This window comes from Ovis canadensis, chromosome 13 (assembly GCF_042477335.2).
Source record: "Ovis canadensis isolate MfBH-ARS-UI-01 breed Bighorn chromosome 13, ARS-UI_OviCan_v2, whole genome shotgun sequence".
Taxonomy (NCBI): domain Eukaryota; kingdom Metazoa; phylum Chordata; class Mammalia; order Artiodactyla; family Bovidae; genus Ovis; species Ovis canadensis.
Genome location: NC_091257.1, coordinates 68,609,609 through 68,619,195, shown reverse-complemented (window position 1 = coordinate 68,619,195; position 9,587 = coordinate 68,609,609). Strand labels below are relative to the sequence as shown.

At 46.9% G+C, this 9,587-nt stretch overlaps 1 pseudogene; it reads right to left on the bottom strand.

The window, feature by feature from the left end:
- Positions 1–7,043: 7,043 nt before the first annotated feature.
- On the bottom strand, positions 7,044–7,864 carry LOC138417260 (alpha/beta hydrolase domain-containing protein 17C-like; annotated as a pseudogene).
- Between the last annotated feature and the right edge of the window lie 1,723 nt (positions 7,865–9,587).

The window sequence follows — 9,587 nt, the reverse complement described above, 5'->3', positions numbered from 1 at the left end:
AAGTTGAACTTTTGAGCTTAATTGTGATGACTTTCTATAGGGCTTGGGGTCGCAAAGATTCAGACATGACTTAATGACTAAACAACAGCAACAACATCCCAGAACCAATATAAATCCAGGAACTGGAAAGAAACAGTTGACAAAACGCAGAAAACAAGCAAACTCTTCAAATGAGGAACTCAACCTTTCTCACATAAGAACACTTAAGTGAGAATCAAATAAGTAAGTGACAATAATAATAAAATGCATTACCTGACATTATTATGTGCCAGACATTGGACTAAGCCCTTAGGTATATTAACTCATTGAATTCTCATGAAAACCCTATGAGGTAATAAGCACCATTAAAATCTTGTCCTGTAGAAAAAGAAACTTATAAATAGGATCGTGGAGTAGGTTAATTATACAGACTCAAGCTACTCAGAATTCGAGGAGCAGAGCTGGGACTCAGCCCACAGTCAGGCTCCTCGGTCCATGGCTTGCCCAGGTACCCGTTGTGTGATGAAGCAGGTGGCCTGTGGTGATGCTCTTCAGGTCTGAAGGGACTCCAGCAACTCTCAGACCCAATAGAGAACTTGGTGTACTTTCCAGTGGAAGTATTAATAATGAATATACAGAAAAATCCCTACAAAGTCTTTTTGCCATCTTTTCATCAGGTGACACAGAAAGCCTCTTTACCCCCAGAGCCAGCAGTTGAGTGGAAGTGGGAAGCAGCTAATGATGTGAGTTGCTCAAGCCAAAGAAATGCATTTCCTGTGAAACACCTGGATAATTGGCTCATTTCCCTGAAGGTATATATATAGAGCACAGGTCTGACCTGAAAAATAGATACTGAGAAACAAAGAAGAAAGGAAGATTCTTTCTTGGTTTCTAATTGCAGAAGGGAAAGAATCCTTCCCTGTGTGTATTCCGTTCATGTGACATGCGCGGGGTTTTAAAAGGTTGGCACTTTCATGCATCCTCAGAGGGAACAGAAGAGCAATGTCACTGATGGACCCTTAGGATGGATGCCACAAGAGGTGCTTTGAAGAACTCTGTTTATCAGGAAGTAAAATGGCTTGCCCATCTCTGAAAACACTGGGGGTGTCAGCAGAGGAAACGGAGCTGGATTTCAGTGCCTGGGACCGGGTGTGTCTCTAGTCTGGTGTGGTCGTGAGCAAGTCTGTCACCGTCTCTGGGCTTCAGTCATGTATCCCTGCAGCTAGTAGAACTGGACACCGTGGGAGGTTTTCAGCTTTGCCCCTGTCCATCGAGGTCCCAGGTGACTGCTGCCTCAGGACTGCGAATCAGGTGACTCAGACCCCACTCAACATCAGCCACAGGGAGGTGCCTGGTCCATGAGTCCTCCACGTCTGGGGAACAGCAGCCACATGCGACCCAAAGCAGCCCAGGGAGATTCTCAGAACTTGAACTACTGAGAAAGAGCTGTCCCCTTTCCCGTGAACCACTGGGTACCAAGTTGCACGGGGCTGCAGGAGTGGTATCTGAGGATGAAGCCACCATCAAAGAAAGCAGGAGGCAGATGAAAGAGACAGGATGCCAGCTGTTCTCATTTGCGCACCTGCCTCCAGCTATGCCTGAAGCTAGTCCTATGCTTGGACCTTCTGTTAGGAGCTACTGCCATTTGTAAACAATATCATCGTGATAAATACAGAGGCCCATGGGGGTGGGGTGGAACACGAGGGGGAGGCAGGTAAGGGAAGGGGAGAAAAGAGGGGCAGAGACTGAGAAGAGAGAAGGGCTCCAAGCTTAGGGAGACAGATTCTCCTGTGATCTGACTTACATATTGGGTTTACATATAAGATGCGATGTTAACATCAAAAAGAATTAGCTAGAAGTGAAAACAAAAACCACTAGAGCAGATAATTCAAGGGAACTTGAGATTTGCCTTCCTGTTCTACTGAGGATAAGGCAAGCAGAGCTCCCTGGAAATGTTCCTAATTAGGGTATGAAAAGAAGCAGAAATCTAGACAGTGAAATCAGCATTTCCAGTGCTGTGTGTCGCTCACCCCCTCCTTGACCCCTTGATGTTTAGATGAATCCAGATTGAGCAGTTCTGGTCTGACTCCAAAACTAGAGAATGCAAGGATGCTAACACAGCCTGGGCTTTCTGGGCAGCCTCATCTGGAGGGAAAGGTGTGCCTTTGCCAGCGGATGATGGGCAGCTAGATGCAGGCCATGCAGCACGACCCACAATAAATAAATAGAATTAATTAAAAAAAGATGTTAGGCGTCAAATATCCCACTCAGCACATAAAATATGCACTCGCTTCAATGTCTACCTTTTCTTCCTCACATCTCACTTCCTCAGTCTTCTCTTCTGTCATCACAAGTATCTATCCAGTGTTTAATGCAGACCAGGTACTGTATGCCAGGGGCAGGGGAGGCCACATCCTCAGGAAGCCTAGGGGGCAGGTGAAGAGACTGCCCTGGACAAGCAAAGTCTGGATCGCCTTTCAGTGAGAGACTGCAGGGAAAGAAACAGACTGCAGGGAAAGAAACAGACTGCAGGAAAAGAAACAGATAGCCCTGGGCAGGTGGATCTTTTCAGCATGTCTTCTTGACCTAATCATCTAGCCATCCCGAGCCTCGGTTTTCTCATCTGTGTCACAGGAGTGGGTCTTGTTCTTATCAGCTTCCCTGAGTGGGTAAGGAATTCTTCACCAAGTAGATTTTAAATTGCTCAGACTTCCACCCCAACCTCAGGACCCCAGCAGAGGAAGAGAGAAGGAAGCAAAGATCTAGGGAAAAGACAAACAAACCTCTCCCTGCATTCAAAGACTCAGCCAGAAACACTTGAACAGCTAAGAATCTGCTTCCCCTCTCTTAGGAACAAGAGACAGCTTGTTACTCTCGTGATTTTAAATCTAATTCTGATGACCTCAATGTATTCCAAGCAAGAGGAGAGTCAAGACTGTTTGAATTGCTGACAACAAAAATCCATCTCTAACTGGCTTATTTTAAAAAAGAAGGAAGAATTTATTAATATTTGGGCCCTCCTACATCTGGGGACTGAAGAGGTGCCATCAGAAATCTCTGTCTCATGAGTCTAATTTCCTCACCTTTGGCTTCTTTCTTGGGCAGTTTTTTTTTTTTCCTTCCACACTGTGGACCCAATAGTACCAGACTTCTATCAGATCACTGACTCCAGTAGAAAACCAGCTTCTCTGTCCCAATCCTCTCCCTATCCATGTGCCATCACCCAAAAAAGAAAAACTTCAGGCCAGCTAAATTAAATCATAGGCCCACCCCATCTCTAAGCCAATCACTGTGGCAAGTGCATGTGCTCAGGCTTGGATGAAACTCCCACCTGGGAGCTGGGGCAGGGCCATCAGCTGTGTAGGGGGTGAGGAGTGTAGGGGGAGACACCAGACACCTGAGTGCTATTTCCAAAATTAGGCACTGTCCACTCCCCACTCACCCTCCAGCCCTGTCCCCAGTACTTTTGTAGGCTTGATTTGCAGAATACACTCATTCTTGCCAGTTTCCTGGATTCTTGTCCTTTCCTTAAGACACACTTGATAGGGATTTCTCTGGTGGTCCGGTGGCTGGGGCTCCACACTCCCATTGTAGGAATCTTGGGTTCAAACCCTGGTCAAGGAACTGGATCCCACATGCTGCAGCCCCTATGCTGCAAATAAAGATCCTGTTTGCCACAACTAAGACCTAGCACAGCCAAATAAATACATATTTTAAATATATATATATATATACACTTGATAATTTCTAGGTAAGTCAATACATTTCTGGGCTTCCCAGGTGCCTATATGTCTGCCTGTTTAGTCACTCCATCATGTACAACTCTTTGAGACCCCATAGACTGTAGCCCACTAGACTCCTCTGTCTATGGTATTCTCCAGGCAAGAATACTGGATTCGATTGCCATTCCCAGGTGGCTCAGTGGTAAAAAATCCACTTGCAATGTAGGAGACGCAGGTTCAACCCCTGGGTCAGGAAGTTCCCCTGGAGAAGGAAATGGCTCTTCTCCAATATTCTTGCCTGGGAAATCCCATGGGCAGAGGAGCCTGGTGGGCTACAGTCCATGGGGTCACAAAAAGTCTGACATGACTTAGTGACTAAGCAACAACACATTTTCAAGTGACTCTTTGCACATTCATTCTAAACTTCTGAAATATCCTTAAAAGACCTTATGCAAAAACACAAATATACATGCCAGAAAAGAGACTTCATTTTGTATCAGGCCAACCTACAGTTTGCTTTTTCTAGTCCTTTGCTTCTAACACTCAGGGCTTGCATAAGCTAGTTTGCTGAATTGCTTGTCTCTTATCCCTAGTCTTGTCTTTGGTTTCACAGTACCAAGAGGGGGCAACTTTGAATTTTCTGGGCCATGGTCCTTCTAAGAACTAACCAAGTGGATGAGTGTTATGAATCAGACAGAAATATATGTAAACGGCATCTTAACACTTAAAACAGTAGTATGAACTGATGCCTGAAGCAGAGTACCCAGTTGGTGCTTGGGTCAACCCAGAGGGATAGGGTAGGGAGGGAGGTGAGAGGGGCGCTCAGGATTGGGGGGACACATATATACCTGTGGCTGATTCATGCTGATATATTGCAAAAACTGTCACAATATTGTAAAGTAATTATTCTCTAATTAAAATAATTGAAATATCAAAGAATCATTACCTAAATATCACTTTCATTTTGAAACTTTTCTCCTCTGTACATATTATTATTATTAAAAATAAATGTTATTCATACAAATATTCTAGCAGCATTGTTTGGTGTAGCCCAAAAGTGGAAAAGAGACAATTAGAACCCTGTATGGAACAACTGATTGCTTCAAGATTGAGAAAGGAGTATAACAGGACTGTCTGTTGTCACCCTGTTTGTTTAATCAATATGCTGAGTACATCATGAGAAATGCTGGGCTGAATGAGTTATAAGCTGGACTCAAGATAGGCAGGAGAAACATCAATAACCTCAGATGTGTGTATGATATCACTCTAATGGCAGAAAGCGAAGAGGAACTAAAGAGCCTCTTGATGAGGGTGAAGGAGGAGAGTGAAAGAGCTGGCTTAAAACTAAATATTAAAAAAAAAGCTAATATAATGTCATCTAGTTCCATTACTTCATGGCAAATAGAGGGGGTAAGTAGAAGTAGTGACAGATTTCCTTCTTCTTGACAGTGGGCTCTAAAATCACTGCAGATGGTGACTGTAGTCATGAAATCAGAAGACATTTGCCTCTTGGCAGGAAAGTGATAACAAACCTAGAAAGTGTGTTGAAAAGCAGTGACATTACTCTGCTGACAAAGGCCCATATAGTCAAGGCTATGGTCTTCCCAGTGGTCATGTATGGTTGTGAAAGCTGGACCATAAGGAAGGCAGAGTGCCAAAGAATTGATGCCTTCAAACTGGTGCTGGAGAGTCCCTTGGAGAGCAAGGAGAGATCAAACCAGTCAGTCTCTGGATTCAGTCGACCATGAATACTCTCTGGAAGGACTGATGCTGAACCTGAAACTCCAGTATTTTGATCATATGATTTGAACAGCTGATTCATTGGATAAGTCCCTGGTGCTGGGAAAGATCAAGGGCAGGAGAAGAGGGCATCAGAGGAAGAGGTGGCTGAATGGCATCACCGATGCAAGGACATGAACTTGGGCAAACTCTGGGAGATGGTGAGGGACAGAGAGGCCTGGCTTGCTGCAGTCCATATGGTCACAAAGAGTTGGACATTGACTGGGTGACTGAACAACAACAAAAAGTGGAAAAACCCAAAAGTCCATCAACTGATAGAGGGATAAACAAAAAATGTGGCACATTCATACAATGAAATATTAGCCATAAAAAGGGATGAACTACATTTACAATGTGGACGACCTCAAAAATAGTACACCAAGTGAAAGAAGCCAGACACAAAAGATGAGACTTTGTATTACTCCATTAATACAAAAATGTCTAGAAGTGGCAAATTCGTAGAGATGGAAAGTAGATCCATGGTTACCTGGAGCTGGAGCTAGGGATGAGGATTAACTGTAAAAGACACAAGAGATCTCACTGGGGTGACAGCAATACCCTAACACTGGATTGTGGTGTTATTGGATATGATACAAGAAATCACTATTTGGTCATTGTCCCTGGTTCCTGGGACATGATTCCTAAAATCCTTGGAGTCTCTGGGGTGATGAGTGGTCTAGATGGCTTCAGGAAGGAGGCTAGTAGCCAAATGACTCATGTTGGGGGCCCCCAGATGGCTTTAGGGAGGAGGCTAGTAAGCACGACTAGAGGGCTGTGCTGACCTCCAGAGAGGACAGAGGAGCTAACAGTGAGTTAATTAGTACTGGCTATTGATTCACTCAATCAGAACTAGGTAATGGATGCTCCATAAAACCCCAAACGTCAAGGCTCAGGGAGCTTCCAGACTGGTGAAAACACCAAGGTGTTGAGAGAGTGACATGCCTAGAGAGAGGTTGGGAACTCAGCACCCCTCCTGCATACCTTGCCCCTATGCCCACGTGATTGCTCCTGAGTTGCACCCTTTACCATAAACCAGTCATAGTAAGTATTTTCCTGTGTTCTCTGAATCCTTCTGTGAGTTATCACACCTGAGGAGGGGGATGTTGCAGGAAGTGCCAAAGTATAGCTTGTCAGTGAGAAGTACAGGTGACAACTTGCTGGGGTCCAGCCCCGGTGGATCCAGGGAATTCAAAGGGTGGATGGAGTAGGCGAGGAAAAACTTACTTATTTAGAAATATAAAGAGAGATTAGGAAAGAATAGTGTAGTAGGAAAATTTAGTGGAGAAAAGAGACTAAATAACTTGGTTTATGCAGAGAGCTAATAAAACCTCGAGACAAGAGGTTTGCACCATCTGCATTAGGCCACCTGTGCCTGCTTGAATAGCAGAGGGTGTCCCACCTTGGGCTCCCTCTCGCATGGGTCTTAGAAGCCAGGGCAAGTAAGTAGACATGGTGAGCCTCCACGCCCCAGATGGGAATCCAGCCAGAAAAGAAGAAAAGACCACACGTGGGAAACCAGTCTTTCCAGTGACTGGCTCCTCCTTTATCGTCTGGAAAAGCTTTTTATACTTTTGGTTGTACATAGAGATCAATGGATAATTGGGGGGCTGTCCCAACTCTCTGGCCATACAAGATGATGTTCTCAGGACTTAGGCCGTTTGTGGCAATCCATGCTCCAATGATGGTACGATACCAGAGCACACCAGGAAAAGCTAGTGTCTGCAGCTAGCTCATCACAGGCTGATACAGACAGCAAGAAGATGTTGCTGGGAGGCAGACAGCTAAGTTTTGTGCATTTCAATGATGCAGATCTTTCCAGGTGCGCAGCACCTGCCACGCGGCGTCGATGTCGGCATAGAGGTTCTTCTTGGGAGGGCTTGACGGAGCTCTCTCCGTAGCTGGAGTAGATCGTAGGAGTAGATGTTGCAGCTGATGCACGAGCCCAGACCGATGTCAAAGTTGCACATCTGGCCCAGGTCCACCGCGTTGCCGTGCGAGAAGAGCAGCGTGTAGCGGCTGGAGGGCGCGCAGCGCACGAACATGCAGCTTAGCCGGTTGTTCCCGGCGGTGCACGAGAAGAACTCGACCGCTTCCAGCTAGCGCTGCGAGCAGTCGGAGCGCTTGCTCAGGTGCAGGCTGCATGCGCCGGGCCCCGCTCCCCTCTTCCCGGGCTGCGGCCGTGGCGGAGGTGGAGGAGTGGAAGCGGCCGAGTCCGGAGCGGGCGCGCCGGGGCCGCGCTGCTCCGGCGCCAGCACAGTGTAGGTGGGCTCGGGCGGCAGGCAGGCCAGCTTGGCGGCGATGGGGCTCGGGCAGGGCTGGCAGCAGAAGAGCCAGCACAGCTAGCCCAGCGAGAAGCCGTTCAATCTGGGGCCTGGCTCCGGCATCCGGGCGGCTGCAGCGCGCCGCCGCCTGCACAGGAGGCAGGCAGGCAGGCCCCGCTGGGGCTCAAGGGCAGGCTGGAGGAGGCGGGGGGAGGCCCCGGGGCGGGCGGGAGGGTGCGAGGGGGCGGGGCAGACCAGGCTGGCGCGGCGCTGGGAGCAGGGGTAGGTCTGCGGCGGCCCAGCGGGTGGCGCCAGGCGCCAAACTACAAATTGAATTGATTTGCAGGACATCCTATTGGCGCTGAGCGCGGAAGGATTGATGCTTTTGAACTGCGGTGCTTGGGAAGACTCTTGAGAGTCCCTTGGACTGCAAGGACATCTAACCAGTCCATCCTAAAGGAAATCAGTCCTGAATATTCATTGGAAGGACTGATGCTGAAGCTGAAACTCCAATACTTTGGCCAGCTGATGTGAAGAACTGACTCATTTGAAAAGACCCTGATGCTGGGAAAGACTGAAGGCAGAAAGGGAAGGGGACGACAGAGGATGAAATGGTTGGATGGCATCACCGACTCAATGGACGTGACTTTGAGTAAGCTCCGGGAGTTGGTGATGGACAGGGAGGCCTGGGGTGCTGCAGTCCATGGAGTCGCAAAGAGTCCGACCCGACTAAGCGACTGAACTGATTGGTTTCTAGTAAGTGGTTTCTAGAACTGATTGGTGTGGGGAAAAAACCCACGTATCTGTTAAAAGTAAAAACAGCTCATTGCACAGCTCAGGAAAATGACTGAAACTCAGTGACCCACTTAGAATGGGTGAGTTTTATGGTATGTAAATTTTATCTAGATAAAATTGTTAAAACTGGTTTCCCTGGTGGCTCAGCAGTAAAGAATCTGCCTGCCAATGCAAGAGATGTGGGTTCAGTCCCTGGGTGGGGAAGATCCCCTGGAGAAGGAAATGGCAATCCACTCCAGTATTCTTGCCTGGGAAATTCCATGGACAGAGAAGCCTGGTGAGCTACAGGCAGTGGGGTTGCAGAGAGTCAGATACGACTTAGTGACTAAACAACAACAAAGTTGTTGAAAAAGGGAAACCCTCAAAAAGAACAGACGTGTAAATGAGATGTGATGCACACTGTCCCAGGTGCACTGCTCAACGACCCAGCTACCTGGATGAGCAAGAGTCTAAACCACCCCTAGAAGACATTGGAGCACCTACACTTTTACTGGTGTCAGGGATGGAGGACCAGTTTCACTTAAACCCATCTCTAAGAACGCTTTCAGTTGGCAAGTTTTGCTTCTGGCAGCTTTTCGGGCACCTGACAAGAGGCAGAAGCTGCAGATTCCAAGTGATAAAAGGACCATGTGTTTCAGATTTAGCATCTTTACTCATAAAGGGCTCACTTGCTCCATTGGTTTGTACGCTCCTGGGGTCCATTCCCTGCATAGTGTGTACAGGATGTGGCAGAAGAAGGTGCCAGGAGCTCAGAGTAGCTTTTGAAATGGATCAAAACACTGAAGGCAGGACTTCTCTGGCTTAATGTTAAGCTAATGGCCCATGTGATGGCTTCACAGTGTAGGACAGCCTGACCTTTTGTTTGGGTGGAGAATGTATAATTACCTGAATTTTTTTCCCCCAGACATCAACAATCATGTCTTGTCCCATTTAATTTCATTAGTTAAGTTTATAATAATTAGTTAATTATTATCCAGTAGAAATGTACACTCAGACAGACTTTGGTCTTTTTCTTTTCAGAAAAAGAAGTTTGGATTTTTTTCATTTAAGA